Consider the following 20,515-nt stretch of genomic DNA (forward strand, 5'->3'; position numbering starts at 1 on the left):
ATAAAGTCAGCCCCTGTCCTGAAAAAACCCCACCCTGGCATCAGGGACAAGTGACAGAAAGGCCCTGGAGAAAACTCAATCAGCCTTTTGATCAGACATGGCAGAAACGCTGCCATGTGCCATTAGCTTGGTGCCACGTTCCCACTGAAGGCACAGATCAGGCAGTTTGGCTATACGTGCACGGATGCAACCAGAGTTATGAAACACTTTGAGAGGGAATAAAATCTTCCTCTGACAAAGAACTTCCTTGAATGTGTCACAGGCTGGATTAGGATGAACAAGCAATGACACATTCCAGTTTTAGGATTATCCCTAAATAAAGTCAAATGAACAAAGGCATCTCACCAGGAGGGTTTGGGGTCCCTCCCAGCCCAGCCCAGCCCGGGATTCCCTGACCCTACAGTGCCACTGCTCACTGCTTCCTGCACACTTTTGTATGTTGGTTTTGATCTCTGAGCTAAAATCAGAGTTTGCTCTGATGTCCCAGCTGAGCAGAGCAGGCAGCATTTGCAGTTTGCTGTGGGCTGCACGCACATCCAGAACAAAGCAGAGGAGAGGAGATTACCAGCCATGATTACAGAGCCCCACGTAATCAGTGGGATTACAGAGATGAATTGCATTAGAGCTTCACCAGCACAGCTCCAACCCTCCCAAAGTGAGACACATGCTCCAGTAACAGCTGGGGAACAGGTGGAGGCTCAAGACAAAAAGTCTGGAAGCACAGCAATAAATCATGGAACCTGCCCGTGTGACACCCTGGCTCCATCAGGTAAAATGAATTGCTGAGCACAAAGTGTAATAAAGAGAGATGCCAAGGCATGGTCGTGTCTGCCAGTAATAATTTGAAGTTGAAATATAATCACACACAATATATATATGATAAATAACGCCAGACAAGGTCTCCAGCGACAAAGGTAAATAATAAATTTGTGTGGAAGTAAGGATTTACACCGAAGCTGTGAAATAGATCCAGAGAGATACTGTAAATATTGTCCTTTCCAGGTGATGACTTTAATTTCTCAGACAAGCACCTTCCAAGTTTTCCCAAGGATTTCCTGGACCTGGAGCCAACACATTTCCCATCTCTAAAGTTCCAAGACAATATCCACGCTGCCAGCCAGTGGCCAGCACTCAGGTCTGAGGGGAGGAATGTATTTGGCAATGAGAGGACAGGGAAAAGATGAATTCTGGGCCAGGTTGTTCCCATGTCAGGCCTCAGAGGAGAAGGCAGCAGGCAGAGGAGAGCCCTGTCAGGAGCAGAGGAAAGTCCTGTCACAGCAGGACACACAGCTGGGACACAGCCGGGGCTGGGCAGAGGAACAGGGACACAGCCAGGACAGGGACACAGCCAGGACAGGGACACACAGCCGGGACAGGGACACAGCCGGGACAGGAACACACAGCCAGGACAGGGACACACAGCCGGGACAGGGACACAGCCGGGACAGGGACACAGCCAGGACAGGGACACACAGCCGGGACAGGGACACACAGCCGGGACAGGGACACAGCCAGGACAGGGACACAGCCAGGACAGGGACACAGCCGGGACAGGGACACACAGCCGGGACAGGGACACACAGCCAGGACAGGGACACAGCCGGGACAGGGACACACAGCCGGGACAGGGACACACAGCCGGGACAGGGACACACAGCCAGGACAGGGACACAGCCAGGACAGGGACACACAGCCGGGACAGGGACACACAGCCGGGACAGGGACACACAGCCGGGACAGGGACACACAGCCGGGACAGGGACACAGCCAGGACAGGGACACAGCCAGGACAGACACACAGCCAGGACAGAGACACAGCCAGGACAGGGACACACAGCCGGGACAGGGACACAGCCAGGACAGGGACACACAGCTGGGACTGGGCAGAGGGACAGGGACACAGCCAGGACAGGGACACAGCCGGGACAGGGACACACAGCCGGGACAGGGACACACAGCCGGGACAGGGACACAGCCGGGACAGGGACACACAGCCGGGACAGGGACACACAGCCGGGACAGGGACACACAGCCAGGACAGGGACACAGCCAGGACAGGGACACAGCCGGGACAGGGACACACAGCCGGGACAGGCTGCCAGGGCTGGCAGTGTAGTGAGTGCAGAAGGAGCCCCCATGGCAGAGCGAGGTGCAGCCCCAGGAGCTGTGGGACTGCTCAGGGGCTCCACACAGGGCAGGGGACCCGATGGTCCCTCTAAGCATTCCCTGCAGGATTTCACAGTGCCTCAGGCACCGGCCTCAGGCGGGGCCCGGGTGGAGCCGGCACGGCCGGGCCTGCAGCCGGGGCTGGGGCCTGCAGCCGGGGCTGGGGCCTGCAGCCGGGGCCGGGAGCTGCAGCATGGAGCACCAGGGCCCCAGGATGAGCCTGCTCCCCTCCTGCAGGGCCAGGATCACCCACACATCCCGGGCTGAGTCCCACCACAGCTCTGGGAGCACCAGGGCTCCTGGAGAGCAGAGCAGGAGGAGCTCCTGTCCTGGGCATCTCCAGCCCGTAAGCCCACACCCCTGAGGCCACTGGAGCTCCGGCCCCCCACGGCAGACCCCAGCCCTCACCCCACGGCCTGCTCAAGGACCAGGAAAAGCCTTGGGATGGCAGGAAAACCCTGGAGAACAAGGCCGGGTACAAAGTGGGGCAGCTCTGCCGAGGAGGGGACAGGGAGCACTGCCTCTGCCTCAGCCCCAAGGATGCAGCTTCAGAGGGAGCCCTCATTAAACCTCATTAAACCTGGAGCTCGCCTGATGGAGATCTGACTGATCTGGTCTCTCATAAACAGGCAGAGACTGCAGAGGAGAATATTTAGGGTAAGCAAGTGGCCTAGAAAAACCCAGAGCTCCAGTGAAAAATGAACTGTGCGTGTTCCAGAAACAGAGGTTTTGTCACAAGTGGACAGGAGCTGGGCAGTTCAGGGTGTGGGCGACGCTTCCTGGGGAGCCCAGGCAGGGAGCCAGTGTCCCACTGCTGCAGGAACACTTCTGGGGGTGTTTGCACTTAAATCTCTTCATTGTGCAGCCCCACATGTGCTTTAAAATATGTGGTAGCATTTTGCTGCAATTCAGTGGAACAGAACCCAAACTGTGTGTTCTGTTCTCCTGTGGCTGCCCCTGGATCCCTGGCAGTGTCCCAGGCCAGGCTGGATGGGTTTGGAGCAGCCTGGGACAGTGGGAGCTGTCCCTGCCATGGCTGGGCTGGGGTGGCTTGCAGGTCTCTCCCACCCAAAGCACTCCAGGGTTCTCTGCAATGCCCCCAGCACGGCTCAGGGAGCTCTGCTGATGCTCCCCCTCACTAATGGGGTTTCTTGGAGGGGACACTGCAGGTCCTGGCCAGGCCCGGGATCCAGGAGCTGCAGCTCTGTCCCCAGGAGGAAATCCTCACTAATCCCAGCACTGGAAATAAAGGGCTGCTCTCCAAACCTGGGGAGGGGACGTGGTCAGAAGCAGCTCTGCAGTGACCTGGGTGACACTGGGAGAAGGGAGGCAGATCAGATCTTTCCTCTTTCCATTTATCCAATCACTTTTTCCAACTTAGTTTTTTTTTCTTTCATTTTTTGATACTAGCTACAAGTAACAGGTAGAATCATCCCTTTTTTTCTGGCACATAAATGGCAGACAGTTTCTGTTTCTCAGAAATTCCCAAAGCAGGAACATCCCTTCCCGGTAATACAATATTCCTACATCATTCCTAAAATCCAGAACTTTGACATCATCACGCTGCTGTTTACATTTCATTCTCTTGCAGGGACTGATTACACTGAAGGGATTATCTCTGCTGCCTCGCTCTGTTCGAAGCAATAAATGGCTGCCAACTTTGGTTAATGGCCAAGAGGAACCTCAGGCATTTAATCAATTTCAAAGCTTTTTATTGCAAATATTCTACCAAGAGCTGATTCCCATTATAAACAAACTATGGAGTGAAAATAAAGAGAACTGTTCTCCCCTCCCCTGGGAAATTGCAATCCAACACAGCCCTGCAGTTCCAAGGGTTGGGAGCTTTTGCTGGTCTGGAGGCACGCAGAGATTCGTGTGTGAAAAAGCCATTCAAATAAATAAATGAGCGGCGTGTGCAGGAAACCACGAGCACTCCACACCTGGGGCCGGGTTTGCAGAATTACCCGGGCAGAGCTGCGTAATTGCACGTTACACTAATTACCTCATTTGCATATGTGGTGTAATCTGAGGCCGGCCCTTCCCGCAGGGATTGTGGGGTCATTCCAAGGGTTTGGAGCATCCCTGCCTCCAAGGGACCGGAGCATCCCTGCTTCCAAGGGATTGGAGCATCCCTGCCTCCGAGGGACTGGAGCATCCCTGCCTCCAAGGGACCGGAGCATCCCTGCCTCCAAGGGATTGGAGCATCCCTGCCTCCGAGGGACTGGAGCATCCCTGCCTCCAAGGGACCGGAGCATCCCTGCTTCCAAGGGATCGGAGCATCCAAGCCTCTAAGGGTTTGGATCATCCAAGCCTCCGAGGGTTTGGAGCATCCCTGCCTCCGAGGGATCGGAGCATCCCTGCCTCCGAGGGACTGGAGCATCCCTGCCTCCGAGGGACTGGAGCATCCCTGCCTCCGAGGGACTGGAGCATCCCTGCCTCCGAGGGACTGGAGCATCCCTGCCTCCAAGGGATCAGAGCATCCCTGCCTCCGAGGGATCAGAGCATCCCTGCCTCCGAGGGATTGGAGCATCCCTGCATCCGAGGGTTTGGAGCATCCCTGCCTCCAAGGGCCTGGAGCATCCCTGCCTGCCGCAGGATGGAATGACATCTCGGCTTCCCAAAGTTCCCCACGAGTTCAGCACTCCAGGAGAAAGCAGGGGAGCACAAGCCTTTCCTGGCAGCCTGGGCAGGAGGAGAGCACAGCCCTGGGGTGGGCTCTCCATCCTGCTGGGATTGTGGGAACATCAGCCAGGCACTGCTGGAGAGCCCATGAAACACAGCAAGCCTCCTTTCCCACATGCAGACCTAGGGGATGGTGCAGAGGGTGAGAGGATGAGCACTGCTGTGCCAGGAGGGCTCAGGGTGTGCCGGTGCCACCCCAGCCAAAGCAGGGCTGCAGGATCCTGGAAGGCTTTTCCAGCCTTAATAACTCTGTGACACTTAGTCTCACAGACTCTTCCAACCTTAGTCTGTGACTCTTTTGGAACCTTCCTGAGCCAACCCCCTGCTTGCCCTGTGGCTACCAAACACGTTCCAGACCACACTTCCCAACTCCTGGAACTACTCCGAGTGTTTCACAAACCAGGCAGGAGAAGGAATCCCAGAATCCCAGAACCCTGAGGGTTGGAGGAGATCTCTGGGATCATCAAGGCCAGACTTTGTCTGGACACCCCCACGTCCCCTGGAACACCACCAAGTGCCACTGCCACACATTTTCTGAACACCTGCAGGGACAGTGGCTCCCCCACTGCCCCGGGCAGCTCCTTCCCATGGAAGCAGCAATGACTTTACTTTTATTTATTTCTAAACCCTTGGGATTAGTCGTGCACATGTTCCTGTTGAACTTCCAGGGAACCAAAGCAGTCCCCTTGGGGAGATCTGATTTTCTATTCCATTAGATTTCCCTTGATTTAATTCTGTCTCACTAAACAGATCTCTGTGACAAACACGTGCACAAACTGCATTCCCAGAGATTTTTTCCCCCGTTATAATTAATTCACTCTATGACATATAAAAGATAACCAGCACTGAGAAGAGAGTGTTGATGACCAGAAGCAAATCAAGAGTTACACCCTAAAAATACAACTGAAACAATATCAGGAAAGGCTGAACAGGACCCTCAGGGAATGCTGTGTGGAACTGACTTCCTGCAAATTGATCTTTGGAGAGCAGAAGCAGAAATCCCTGGCCCACTGTAATATTCTGTTCCCAGCCCCACTGGGCAGCTGGGGCAGGGAGCTGCTGTGTGGGAAGAGTGGGGGAACAGCCACAGGGGGACAGTCCCAGGGCCTGGCAGTGGGCAGTTCCTTCCCTGTTATTTATTATTCACTATTTATTATTTATTGGTCTCCTCCACACAGGAATGGAAGCTCTCCAGTGTGCTGACTCTGGACCTGTGGATTTGCCAGGTGCCCAGGGCTGTCAATTAAACAAATCCCTGCACTGCTCCAGGCTCCCATCCCACATTTCCTTGTTAACAAACGGGAAATGCTGCCCAAGGAAGAGCTGGGCTTTGATCGATACGGCCTGAGCTGTCAATAAATTCATTTTCTGTGAGCACGAGCAGCGCTGTCCCCACCACCAGGGCTGGGTGACAAAGCTCTGTCCCTGCCTGGCTCCCAGGACCGGTGATGGATGAGGGCTCCAGCCCCCAGCCCCCTCTGCGGCCGCGCTCACGGATGCATTTATTGATCCGGAAAAATTACTCAGCCTAAATTTTCCTGTGCTGCTCTCCAGCCCTGAATTTTATAGCACAAAGTACCACAGGACTCCTGCAGAAGTAAATCTTTACAACCAATACTCTGACAACTGCAGCTTCTCCCAGGGATGCTGGAGCAAGAATTAAAAATTCACAGATAAAAAAAGAGAGGGTGAATGTGACCATGAGCACGATATGAAGCTTTTTCTTCTCATCAAACAGGAGGGGCCGGGATTTGTAAAATAATTTAGCTGTGGAAAGTAGCAAGTGATAAGTGAGTAATGATGGCAGAAATTTGATGTCCTACACTGAGCTACCCAAGTGGCTGGGAGCTCTCTCTTTGCTCTGGCTGCTCTGGGCCTGTCAGAGGCTCGTTCCCCCCACAAACCAACACTCCAAATCCCCCAGTAATTCATATTTCAGTGCATTGAAAGTCTGCACCCGAATGTCTTGGGCTGAGAAGATTTTTAAGATTTCCTCTGTCATTCATTTGTTGTCCTTTAATATTAATTTGCGTCCCCAGTGAAGCTGACAGCTGTCAGGAGGAACAAACCTTCCCACCTGCAACGACCCCGTGAATTCAGACTGACACCCTTGGACTCAGGCAGAGAAAGCTCTTCAGTTGTGGGTTTGGGGTTTGTTTTTTGAAGGGATGCATAATGAGAAAAGAATTCTGGCTGAGCTTTCTCCATAAATGCTGGAGGGGTGAGTGATTGGAATAGGAAATCTTTGCACTACCCAGACTTATGGGAATTGCAGAGAATGACACCTGGACTCAAAGGAGAACATTCTCTAAGTTCATATCAGGAAAATTCTGGGTCACATTTGAGTGAGTTTCTCAGCAGGGTGAGCAGCTTTTCCATGAACAGTTTTGCTTTGGCTGCAGGTCCCTGGCTTGCTCTGATCACAGCAGCTTGCTCCTCTCAGCAGAACTGATCCATCCTGATTATGTCCCAATAAAATAGGAAGTTTTTCCACCACAGTGCGATCACAGTTAATTTCTCACACTTTGTTTCTCAAACTAACATTTAGTTTGCACCAGTGTTTTATTTTTTAATGGAGTAGGAATAAAACAGCTCAATCTTCTCAGAGCAAGCTATAAAAGCTGGAGTGAAAAGCAACAGAAAGGAACGAGGCATCATCCTAATGAGGAAAAATCTCTTTGGCTACAATTTCTTATTCCTGTTAGTGTCACAGAATCCCAGATGGTTTGGGTTGGGAGGGACCTCCAACCCACCCATCCCAGCCCAGCCACAGCAGGGACAGCTCCCACTGTCCCAGGCTGCTCCAAACCCATCCAGCCTGGCCTTGGGCACTGCCAGGGATCCAGGGACAGCCCCAGCTGCTCTGGGAATTCTATCCCAGGGCCTGCCCACCCTGCCAGGGAACAATTCCTGCCCCAGATCCCATCCAGCCCTGCCCTCTGGCACTGGGAGCCATTCCCTGGCTCCTGTCCCTGCAGCCCTTGTCCCCAGTCCCTCCCTGCCTGGGCTGTGGTTCCAGCCCTGGCCACGAAGCCACCTCATTGCAGCCTCACCCTGCAGCCACAGCACCCAAACCTTGCACTCCAACCTTCCCAGAAAAGCCAGGAGAGCTTGGCTTTGCTGCAGGGCTCTCAAAGGCAGCCTGTCCCAGCCTGGAATGCCACCTGGAATGTCACCGGGAGCTGTCCCAGGGCTGAGCAGCACCTGGAATGTCACCGGGAGCTGTCCCAGGGCTGAGCATGCCGGGGGAATGGCTGGGAATCCATCGAGGTTTCATTTCTGCTCGCAGCCCCAGCAGCTGCTCCCCTGCCATGGAGGCAGGTGCTGCTGCTGCAGGAATGATATTGCTGCTAAAGGAACGGGCCATTTGCTGATAACTCTGCTTGCTACAACACTGCATCGAAAATACTTTCAAATTTCCCAAAGTGTTCAGCTGGGAAACAAAGTTAAACAAAAAAAAAATTGTATTTTGAGAAGAGGAGAAAGAAATCTTTTTCTTGGTTGCCTTCATTCCACAATCTTTTTTAAAAGAATCACACTTCAAGTAAAGGTGAAAATAAAAGATACAGAGAAAAGTCAACTTTTAACTTCTTCTGAAATATACAGGAATCTTTGTTAGTTGAGAAAAACAGTTGCAGAGAGTTGATCACTGAGTGCTTTGGAATCCCGAATTGCAGTGCATTAAAACTCACTGAAGCCAACACACCCCTGCAGCCAGGGATCTGCAGGGCTCCTCCCAGGCAGAGGTTATGAAGAAAAAACTGATTTAAGGGTGTGCTGGGAACCAAACGCAGCTGCAGATGCAGAAACCCTGGTGGGGTGTGGAGTGTCCTGCCAGGACAGCACAGGATGCAAAGGAAACCCTGGAAGGGGCAGAGAACGTGCTGAGCTGTTTGTGAGCAGCTCTGGAAGATCAAGCACAGCGTTCTGCCCACGAGCTCTGCCCCATCCCAGCGCTCCTGCTCCACCCCAGCTCTGGGGAGCAGCCCCAGCCCAGAGCTCCACTCACCCTGTTCCACCCTGCAGGGCTCTGCAGGATGGCTTTGTGTCCCTATAGATGGCTTTGTGCCCTTATAGGATGGGTTTGTGCCTCTACAGGATGGGTTTGTGCCCCTATAGATGGGTTTGTGCCCCTATAGATGGGTTTGTGTCCCTATAGATGGGTTTGTGCCCCTATAGATGGGTTTGTGTCCCTATAGATGGGTTTGTGCCCCTATAGATGTGTTTGTGCCCCTATAGATGGGTTTGTGCCCCTATAGATGGGTTTGTGCCCCTATAGATGGGTTTGTGCCCCTATAGATGGGTTTGTGTCCCTATAGATGGGTTTGTGCCCCTATAGATGGGTTTGTGCCCCTATAGATGGGTCTGTGCCCCTATAGATGGGTTTGTGCCACTGTAGATGGGTTTGTGCCTCTACAGGATGTTTGTGTGCCTTATAAGATGGTTTCATGTCTCTATCAGATGGTTTTGTGCCTCTTTAGGATATTTGTGTGTCTCTATAGGATGTTTGTGTGCCTCTGTAGGATGTTTGTGTGTCTCCGTAGGATGTTTGTGTGTCTCCATAGGATGTTTGTGTGCCTCTGTAGGATGTTTGAGTGTCTCCATAGGATGTTTGTGTGTCTCTATAGGGTGTTTGTGTGCCTCTGTAGGATGTTTGTGTGCCTCTGTAGGATGTTTGTGTGCCTCTGTAAGATGGCTTTGTGCCTCTCCAAAGCTCCCACTGCTGGCACTGCCCCAGGGCAGGGAGGCTCCCCTGACCCCTGCAGTCTCTGGAGCTGTTCCTGGAGCTGCTGCCCCAGCCCAACACCACAAACGTGTCCGAGCTCAGCTGTGGGCACAGAAGTGCCCATCTCCCATGGAAACAGGAGCGGGCAGGAGCGAGGGGAGCTGCAGCATCTCCTGGGCTGTGCTGCTCAGCCCAGCTGTGATCAGCACATCCTGGGCCTCTCCTTCCCCTGTGCCCCATCCCTGAGTTCCCCCTGCAGAGGATCACAGATTCCTGGTGTTTGGAAAAGCCCACGGAGTCCCAGCTGTGCTCCATGCCCACCTTGTCCCCAGCCCCGAGTGCCACCTCCAGGGATGGGGACCCAACAGCTGCTGAGCAAATCTGATTAACAGGAAAAAGAGTCTCCCATAAAGGAAAGATTCCCAATTACAGACTTATCTTACACTTGCAGTAATGGTTCAAAGCTAAAGAGAGCTCCTGCTGAGAGCAGGAAGATAACACACATGGATTTCTGTTGTCATCTCTTAATCATGACCAGGCAACAAGGAAAAACCTGGATCAAAGCAGGAGGTAGGGAAAATAATACCAGCAATCAGAAGAGGGAAAAACAATACCAACCATGCTGATAATCTGAAAGGCTCTGGGAAATCTACAAAATGTTCTCATGAAGAAAAGGAGAAGGAGGCAATGATGGAGTGGGAAAAGAGAAACGAGCTGGGAGAGGCAGAGAGGTGGAGGGAAACCCGTATTCCCTAAAGGCAGAGATGCCATCACAGAACAGCCTGGCTTGGAAGGGACCACAGAGATCGTGGTGTTCCAGCCCCTGCCATGGGCAGGGATTCACCCCTGCTCCAGGATTCCCCTTCACATGGAGGGATGGCTGGCTGCCTTTTCCCTTTGGAGCTCCAATGCAGGACTTGGTGCAAACCCTGCAGGTTCCTGGCAGGAGCTGGGGCTGCAGGACACAGGGCTCCACATTCCTGTGCAGAGCCAGGATGGGTCAGTGTGCAGAGCCAGGATGGGTCAATGCAGAGCCAGGATGGGTCAGTGCAGAGCCAGGATGGGGTCAGTGTGCAGAGCCAGGATGGGTCAGTGCAGAGCCAGGATGGGTCAGTGCAGAGCCAGGATGGGTCAGTGTGCAGAGCCAGGATGGGTCAGTGCAGAGCCAGGATGGGTCAGTGCAGAGCCAGGATGGGTCAATGCAGAGCCAGGATGGGTCAGTGTGCAGAGCCAGGATGGGTCAGTGCAGAGCCAGGATGGGTCAGTGCAGAGCCAGGATGGGTCAGTGTGCAGAGCCAGGATGGGTCAGTGCAGAGCCAGGATGGGTCAGTGCAGAGCCAGGATGGGTCAGTGTGCAGAGCCAGGATGGGTCAGTGCAGAGCCAGGATGGGTCAGTGCAGAGCCAGGATGGGTCAGTGCAGCCCCCCAGGGACACTGCTGGCAGCAGCTCCAGAGAACTGGGACATTTTGGAGCTTTTCAGAGCCACAGGGACATGCCCAGGGCTCCTCAGTGCTCTCTGGTAGCTGATAAACCCAGAAGAACGTGAATTATTAAACCCATAAATTCCTCTCCAGATTCAATTGAGAGGTGCATAAAGGTGATAAAAGTGTCTGGTGCTGCTTCACTGATAAATTCCACAATTAAGCACAGGAGGCCCAGCTCAGGATGAGAACAGCTCCAAGGAGCAGTTTGGGGCAGCTCAGCAGCAGGATGGGGGTGTGGGCAGCTGGGCAGGCACAGCCCCCAGCAGCATTCTGGTCATTCTGGTTCCTGTGGGCAGCCAGCAGCTCACCCTCCTCCTCCTCCTCACCGAAGGTCTGCTCTGCCACAGCTCCTCTCAGTGACAGAGAGCTTTTCCAGCCATGGAGAGCTCTCACTGCAAGTGCCAAGTGCAGGAGCAGGCACTGACGGGCATCGTGCAATTCCAAGGGGGAATTAAACTCCACTCTACTTTTTCTGCATCCCATGGATCTCGTCCACACCATGAGAGGAGTCATTTGATTCCCAAATCTGAAAGTGAGGTGGTCTGAGATTCTCTTGAAACCCCCCAGGGACAGCTCCCCATGGCTCCTTGCCCCACAGCGGAGCTGAAGCTGAACCAGGGCACAAACACCTCGGGATTGCACACACAGGACACAGGGAATGGCTCCCAGAGGGCAGGGCTGGATGGGATCTGGGATTGCAGGAATTGTTCCCTGGCAGGGTGGGAGGCCCTGGGATAGAATTCCCAGAGCAGCTGAGGCTGCCCCTGGATCCCTGGCAGTGCCCAAGGCCAGGCTGGATGGGTTTGGAGCAGCCTGGGACAGTGGCAGCTGTCCCTGCCATGGCTGGGCTGGGATGGGTGGGTTTGAGGTCCCTCCCAACCCAAACCATCTGGGATTCTGTGACACTAACAGGAATAAGAAATCTGTCTCTTTTCAGGTTCACAAACATCTCTGAGGACTCTCAGCCACAGCTCAGGCGTTTCTCTGCAGATAATGCAGCTCAGAATGCAGGCAGATTCAAATGCTGGTATTAAAAACACATTATTGTGAAAATAAATGAGCGTGTGGGTGGGGAATTTGGGCTGCCAGACCCCCGAGCTCGGCACACACCCATCCATCTCTGCCTGCAGCCTGTCCCACGCTGCCTCCATTTCATATTTTACACTTACACTCCTTCGAAAGCACTGAAATTGCCCTCGCTGCATTGACAGCAGTGCAGCTTTATTAAGCTGCCTCCAAGTCTTGCTCTTCATATTTATCCTCTGCCTGTTCTCGCACAAAGCAATCAGCAGGCTGGGGGAGAGCTCTGGGGAGTGTTTATGGGCACGTCAGCTGCGCCCACCTTCAATAAAAACCCACTTGTGCCTCAATTGCTGAGATTGCCTGGGAAATTCATGCAGGAAAATGGGAACTCAGATGTACAGAGCCTGCTTTTGGGCTTAGATGAAAAGAATCAGGTGAATCTGTTCTCTAATTCTGATAGAAGGCAAAACTCCCACTTGTGTTACCAAACTTCACTCTCATTTGTAGGAAGGAAATGGCAAATTCCGGTGGCAGGGAGAGCACAGACACATTCCAGGGCCAGTCTCACTGCTGGCAGTGTGTGTCTGTACAGACAGCATGCATGGCCAGACTAAAAATGACACCTGAAGGGCCCAAAGAAACAAAAAAGGGATTTAAAACGTGGGTGCTCAGCAATATTGACTAATTTATCACTGAAATAGCACAAATTAGTCACCCAGACAACTCTGAGGAAGAGAAAAGGCGTCTGTCTTCCTCTGGAACCAGCTCTGGAGTAAACTCCTTGTGCAGGAGCTCGGAAAGGAGGGGCAGGGGCAGCCAGGGCTGGGACAGCTGCAGCTCCAGGGCTCTAAAACCAGTCCCAGTGCACAGATCCCTCCCAGCACAGGCACCCAGCTTTCCTTGTTTTCCCAACAGTGCACTGAGCGAGTGGAATCTCAGCAGGAAAGGGAGGAGGGACCTCAGCTCTGCTCTCCCATCCGAGATCAAACCAAGGTGAAGCACCCTGGCAAGCTGGGCCAGCTCTCTGAAGCCTTCAGGACTGAACTTGCAGTCTCCTGAATCATTTCTTGCCGTGTTTTGGCCGTGGGTACAGAAGAAGTTTTCCTGCCTGCTCTTGATTCCCGTTTGTGACAGTGGCTGGGAGCAGCAGATCCTGCAGCTCTGCCCCTGCCCATGGCAAGCTCTGGCCCTTCCCAGCGAGGCTGCAGCACTTCAGGCTCGTGTTTTCCTGGAGAAAGCAGCAAGTTCTGGGATCCTGCTGGGTCCTGGCCAGCTCAGGAGATTGGATGATTCCATGATTCCAGGCCTGGCATTTGGTTGCATCCTGCCCATCCATGGTGTGGATCCAGCTCCTGAGCACTCCCAGCTGACAAGGGGGAGGGAAAAATTTCCTTTGCCTTTAAAGGCTGAAAGCTCTTGGATTTCTAGGCTGAGGAAGAAAGATTTCCACTGCTTATAAGTGTGATGGCAGAGTCCTGTGCCCTTGGATTGCACCACCTCAGACTTCAGAAAGGGAGAAGACTTTGATTGTGAAACACTGATTTTATATCACTGTGAAATTAATTAATTCATGGGCACAAACACATTGAAGCCTATTTGATTTACAGCAAGAGAACCATTTAAGACCAGTAAAAGATGAGCCCTGCAATGGTTCTGTGACCTGTACAAATTTAAATTACCAAATGGGAAAGCCAAGGTTCCTCACTACACAAAATACAAACATTGTAAAAAGCAAAAACATCACAGTGCCTTCCTTTGGAAGGCTTTGGGAACCTTGGGAAGGGCAAAGCCCCGAGTCCCCAGCTTTTCCAAACCCCCATTTGATTAAAAACACACGACAGCCTTGGCACTGCAGTGAGTAGAGCCTTGCAACCCCAGCCCAAACCCTGCCTGAGCCCCCTCTCAGCCTCCCCAGCCTCACCCCCTTCCCCTGTGGCTGGGAATGGATTTCTGCAGCAGAAATTTGTGTTGTTCTCTGTCCTGGGGAGCAGGAACAGCTCCAGAGAGCTGAAAATTCCCTTTCCTACCGTGCTGGAAGTGCCTCGGCTCCCAACACCCTGAGTGAGCTCTGCTCACCTTTCTTTCTAACAACTTCTGGGGAAGGGATCTTTTCAAATGACAGTTGTTCTGCTGCTGAGTGGATTTCTCCTGCTGTGAAGAGGCCCAGGTCTCTCCCAGAACTTTTATGATCAAGGTTAGGAAATTAATTTCCAATTCACTAACCAACAGAATAATTTGGTTATTCAGAATCCTTGGAGGAGCAACCTCAAACAAGCAGGAGAAGCTTTCAAAAGAAGCAAGAGAAGACAAATTGCACAGGGATGCTTTGAAGATGTATTACATTTAGTGTGGCTTTAATTACTCACACCCATCATCTCTTTTAATCAAGGGTCAGCTGCTTTATTTGTCAAGAATAGTGCTTTAAATAATTTTCAATGCAAGATGCAATAATTACACTTTCTGCTAATGAGTCCTTGTGCAGATTATTTGTCACTGTGTCTAACGAGGAAGCTTCACTTTTCTGTTCAAATGCTGCAGCCCCCCCAGGCTGCTGGAGCTGGAGGGTTTCCAGCAGCTCCCCTGGCACAAGGACAACCCCAGGACACCCCCAGGACGCCCCCAGGACACCCCCAGGATACTCCAGGACACCACAGGACACCCCAGGACACCCAGCAGGGCCAGGGGTGGCACAGGGACAGCAGGATGTCCCCCAGCCCACAAGTGTTCCTGCAGACTGCAGCAGGCTCACAGGGGCAGGGATCTGCTGTGCCTGCCTGGAATATTTCTCCCCAGGATTCATTTGCATTATCACTTTGAACCCTTTTTATAGAGCTCCTATTGATTTGCAGAGGTTGCTTGCATTTTAAATCACAGCCACGTGTGTCTCAGCTCCATCTCCATTTCCTTTATTAGAAAGGTGCAGTGTTAATATTTCCCTATTTCCCCAGGACAGCAGCTGCTCCAGAACGTCTTTCCCAGGGTTTCTCACCCTCCTCACACCCGCCCAGCCCGGGCTCAGGGAGCCTCTGCTGCACACATTTCCCTGGCAGATGTTTTCTTTAATAAGATAAAGTGCTTGAAGTCAGCTGATTTTGGCTGAGTAGCGAGGTGCAATTTGCACATTGAAAATAATCATTAAAAGTGTACTTTTTATCCACCTCCATGTCCCCACACAGGTCTCTGGATATCTCATTCCCAAGCAGCAGAAAACACATTGAAATGTGTTGCAAAATCAGAAATGTCCATGTAGTGAACCAGCCTATCAACACAAACAATACAAAGGCAGTTTTGTGTACTCTGTGAACTCCTTGTGTATATGTGTGAACATCATTCTGTTTCTATATCTCACATTACAGAAGCAAACGCCAGAAATATTAATTTCTACCATCCAAAGCTGTAGCTGTGTTTTTCATTCCCTGAGGTCGCTGCTTTGGTCCCCTTGACCACACTGCACACCCAGACCCTCACACAGGTAACGAGGGTTTGCTGTAACCTATAAAATATGACCTGGAACAGAGGTGTTATTTTAGCACTGCACTTATCCATGAATTGTCTGGTAAAATCCACACAAATTTACTGTCTCTACTCTTTAAATGTAAGTAAAATGTGAAATATTGCCCTATTTTTCACCATGTTTGGATGACCAGTAAGGACCCATCTTGGTGCCAGAGGTGCTTCCTGCTCCTCTCAGGATCCCTGAGGTTGGAAAATCCCTCCCAGCCCATGGAGTTCCAGCTGTGCCCGATGCCCACCCAGAGCACCCAGTGTCACCTCCAGGAATTCCCTGGGCACCTCCAGGGATGGGGATCCAACCCTCCCTGGGCAGTTCCAGGGCCTGGCCCCCCTTTCCATGGGGAAATTCCTGCTGCTGCCCACCCTGAGCTCCCCTGGCCCAGCCTGGGGCCGTTCCCTCTCCTCCTGTCCCTGTTCCTGGGAGCAGATCCCAAATCCCCCCGGCTGTCCCCTCCTGCCAGGGAGCTGTGCTGAGCGATCCAGTCCTGTTCTGGAACAAGTGGGAATTCCTCACCCTCCTGTGAAAACCAACAATAAAACTTTCTGCGCCTACAAGTTCCTCTCTATTGTTGGAGGACTTGTCTCGCATCTCATTAGTGGCTTCTCTTCATCCTGCAACTCTAATTAGCAGCTGCAGTGTGGGATTTACCTAGACTGCCATGGGTGAGGAGCACGAGCTAATGAATTATTCAAAGTAAATGAAGAGAGCGAGGGAGTTTTTCCTGTCTCACATAATACCCAGTTCATTAGCAGAGATGTTCAGCGGTGACAGTCGCAGGTTCCTCGCAGGGTGAGTTTCTGTGCTCACCTGCAATGGATTCTGTCCCTGTCCTGGGAATGTCAGAGCCCGAGTTTTTCTCGGAGATTGCATTAACAGTGACAGTAAATCCGATCCCCAGGATAGGGGATATCTTCATTAAACCCGGGCAGGCAGATTCCCAGCACCCTGGGGATGCCCCACAGGGACCTGCCACCCACCCCAGAGCCTCGGGGCATCGTCTGACACCTCCTGAAAGCTTCCAGCAACTGAGGAAATGTGGAGAGAGCTCATCCAGTTCCAGCCCCTGTGCCAGCCTGGCCTGGGACACTGCCAGGGATCCAGGGAACCAGAGATCCAGGGATCCAGGGATCCAGGGATGCAGAGATACAGAGATACAGAGATACAGAGAACGAGGGATACAGAGATACAGAGATCCAGAGAACCAGGGATGCAGGGAACCAGAGATCCAGGGATCCAGGGATCCAGGGATGCAGAGATACAGAGATACAGAGATACAGAGAACGAGGGATACAGAGATACAGAGATCCAGAGAACCAGGGATGCAGGGAACCAGAGATCCAGGGATCCAGGGATCCAGGGAACCAGGGATCCAGGGATGCAGGGAACCAGAGAACCAGGGATGCAGGGGTGCAGGGATGCAGGGATGCAGAGGTCCAGGGATCCAGAGATACAGAGATCCAGGGATCCAGGGATCCAGGGATCCAGAGATCCAGGGGTCCAGGGATCCAGGGAACCAAGGATGCAGGGATCCAGGGATGCAGGGATCCAGGGATCCATGGATCCAGGGAACCAGGGATGCAGGGAACCAGGGAACCAGAGATCCAGGGATCCAGGGAACCAGGGATCCAGATAACCAGGGAACCAGATATCCAGGGATCCAGATAACCAGGGATCCAGGGAACCAGGGATCCAGAGATCCAGGGATCCAGGGCCAGCCACAGCAGCTCTGGACACCTGCACTCGAACCTTCTGTGCAGCTTCTCGTTTGAGCTGTAACTCCTTTCCCTCTGGGTGTTCCTGCTCCCAGAGCCCTCTGTATGAACCCTGGGACTCTCAGGAGTTTGGGAAGTTAAAGGAAATTAATCAGGCCTGGCGTGGGCAGCATCCCAAGGCGTGTGAGCCAGCAGCCGTGCTCTGGCATGGGCTCCCAGGGCCAGCGAGCTGCTCTCAGGGATCTCCACTGCTCCATCCTCCCTCCCCTAATTGCAATTAGCAGAGCCTGGCCAGCCCTGCACGCCGGCCCCTGCGCAGGAATGAACACACAGACACCTCTCCTCTGCTCCCCACAGAAATCCCTGCTCCCCACAGAAATCCCTGCTCCACACAGAAATCCCTGCTCCACACAGAAATCCCTGCTCCACACAGAAATCCCTGCTCCCCACAGAAATCACTGCTCCACACAGAAATCCCTGCTGTACCACAGAAATCCCTGCTCCACAGAAATCCCTGCTCCCCACAGAAATCCCTGCTCCACAGAAATCCCTGCTGTACCACAGAAATCACTGCTCCACACAGAAATCACTGCTCCACAGAAATCCCTGCTCCCCACAGAAATCCCTGCTCCCCACAGAAATCCCTGCTGTACCACAGAAATCCCTGCTCCCCACAGAAATCCCTGCTGTACCACAGAAATCACTGCTCCACACAGAAATCCCTGCTCCCCACAGAAATCCCTGCTGTACCACAGAAATCCCTGCTCTCCACAGAAATCCCTGCTCCCCACAGAAATCCCTGCTCCCCACAGAAATCCCTGCTCCCCACAGAAATCCCTGCTCCACAGAAATCCCTGCTCCACAGAAATCCCTGCTCCCCACAGAAATCCCTGCTCCCCACAGAAATCCCTGCTCCACAGAAATCCCTGCTCCACAGAAATCACTGCTCCCCACAGAAATCCCTGCTCCACAGAAATCCCTGCTCCCCACAGAAATCCCTGCTCCCCACAGAAATCCCTGCTCCCCACAGAAATCCCTGCTGTACCACAGAAATCCCTGCTCCCCACAGAAATCCCTGCTGTACCACAGAAATCCCTGCTCTCCACAGAAATCCCTGCTCCCCACAGAAATCCCTGCTCCCCACAGAAATCCCTGCTCTCCACAGAAATCCCTGCTCCCCACAGAAATCCCTGCTCCCCACAGAAATCCCTGCTGTACCACAGAAATCCCTGCTCCCCACAGAAATCCCTGCTCCCCACAGAAATCCCTGCTGTACCACAGAAATCCCTGCTCCCCACAGAAATCCCTGCTGTACCACAGAAATCACTGCTGCTCCCCACAGAAATCCCTGCTCCACACAGAAATCCCTGCTCCACAGAAATCCCTGCTCCACAGAAATCCCTGCTCCCCACAGAAATCCCTGCTCCCCACAGAAATCCCTGCTCCCCACAGAAATCACTGCTCTCCACAGAAATCACTGCTCCCCACAGAAATCCCTGCTCCCCACAGAAATCCCTGCTCCCCACAGAAATCCCTGCTGTACCACAGAAATCCCTGCTCCCCACAGAAATCCCTGCTCCCCACAGAAATCCCTGCTCCCCACAGAAATCACTGCTCCACAGAAATCCCTGCTCCCCACAGAAATCACTGCTGCTCCACAGAAATCCCTGCTCCCCACAGAAATCCCTGCTCCCCACAGAAATCCCTGCTCCACACAGAAATCACTGCTCCACAGAAATCACTGCTCCCCACAGAAATCCCTGCTCCCCACAGAAATCACTGCTGTACCACAGAAATCCCTGCTCCCCACAGAAATCCCTGCTCCCCACAGAAATCCCTGCTCCACACAGAAATCACTGCTCCACAGAAATCCCTGCTCCCCACAGAAATCACTGCTGTACCACAGAAATCCCTGCTCCCCACAGAAATCACTGCTCCACAGAAATCCCTGCTCCCCACAGAAATCCCTGCTCCCCACAGAAATCCCTGCTGTACCACAGAAATCACTGCTGCTCCACAGAAATCCCTGCTCCCCACAGAAATCACTGCTGCTCCACAGAAATCACTGCTCCCCACAGAAATCCCTGCTCCCCACAGAAATCCCTGCTCCCCACAGAAATCCCTGCTCCCCACAGAAATCCCTGCTCCACAGAAATCCCTGCTCCACAGAAATCCCTGCTCTCCACAGAAATCCCTGCTCCACAGAAATCCCTGCTCCCCACAGAAATCCCTGCTCTCCACAGAAATCCCTGCTCCCCACAGAAATCCCTGCTCCCCACAGAAATCACTGCTCCACAGAAATCACTGCTGCTCCACAGAAATCCCTGCTTTCCACAGAAATCACTGCTCCACACAGAAATCCCTGCTCCCCACAGAAATCCCTGCTTTCCACAGAAATCACTGCTCCACACAGAAATCCCTGCTCCACACAGAAATCCCTGCTGCTCCCCACAGAAATCACTGCTCCCCACAGAAATCCCTGCTGCTCCCCACAGAAATCACTGCTCCACAGAAATCACTGCTCCCCACAGAAATCACTGCTCCACAGAAATCACTGCTCCCCACAGAAATCCCTGCTCCACAGAAATCACTGCTCCCCACAGAAATCCCTGCTCCCCACAGAAATCCCTGCTCCACAGAAATCCCTGCTCCCCACAGAAATCCCTGCTCCCCACAGAAATCCCTGCTCCACAGAAATCACTGCTCCCCACAGAAATCCCTGCTCCACAGAAATCACTGCTCCCCACAGAAATCCCTGCTCCCCACAGAAATCCCTGCTCCCCACAGAAATCCCTGCTTTCCACAGAAATCCCTGCTCCACAGAAATCCCTGCTCCACAGAAATCACTGCTCCCCACAGAAATCCCTGCTCCACAGAAATCCCTGCTCCACAGAAATCCCTGCTCCCCACAGAAATCCCTGCTCCACACAGAAATCCCTGCTCCCCACAGAAATCACTGCTCCCCACAGAAATCCCTGCTCCCCACAGAAATCCCTGCTCCACAGAAATCCCTGCTCTCCACAGAAATCCCTGCTCCCCACAGAAATCCCTGCTCTCCACAGAAATCCCTGCTCCACAGAAATCCCTGCTCCCCACAGAAATCCCTGCTCCACAGAAATCCCTGCTCCCCACAGAAATCCCTGCTCCACAGAAATCCCTGCTCCCCACAGAAATCCCTGCTCTCCACAGAAATCCCTGCTCCCCACA

At 53.0% G+C, this 20,515-nt stretch overlaps 1 protein-coding gene and 1 long non-coding RNA gene across 4 annotated transcripts in view; one reads left to right on the forward strand and one right to left on the reverse strand.

Annotated features, from left to right (window-relative positions):
* NEGR1 (neuronal growth regulator 1) overlaps window positions 1-20,515 on the reverse strand; it is a 171,374-nt gene that overhangs the window by 136,401 nt on the left and 14,458 nt on the right. The gene's annotated exons all lie outside the window — the stretch shown is intronic.
* On the forward strand, window positions 2,288-7,346 carry LOC147651784 (uncharacterized). Its single transcript, XR_015273754.1, has 3 exons — window positions 2,288-2,823; window positions 3,758-5,099; window positions 5,135-7,346. It is a non-coding gene; the product is annotated as an uncharacterized LOC147651784 (long non-coding RNA).

This window comes from Cyanistes caeruleus, chromosome 9 (genome assembly GCF_971803275.1).
Source record: "Cyanistes caeruleus chromosome 9, bCyaCae1.hap1.1, whole genome shotgun sequence".
NCBI lineage: Eukaryota > Metazoa > Chordata > Aves > Passeriformes > Paridae > Cyanistes > Cyanistes caeruleus.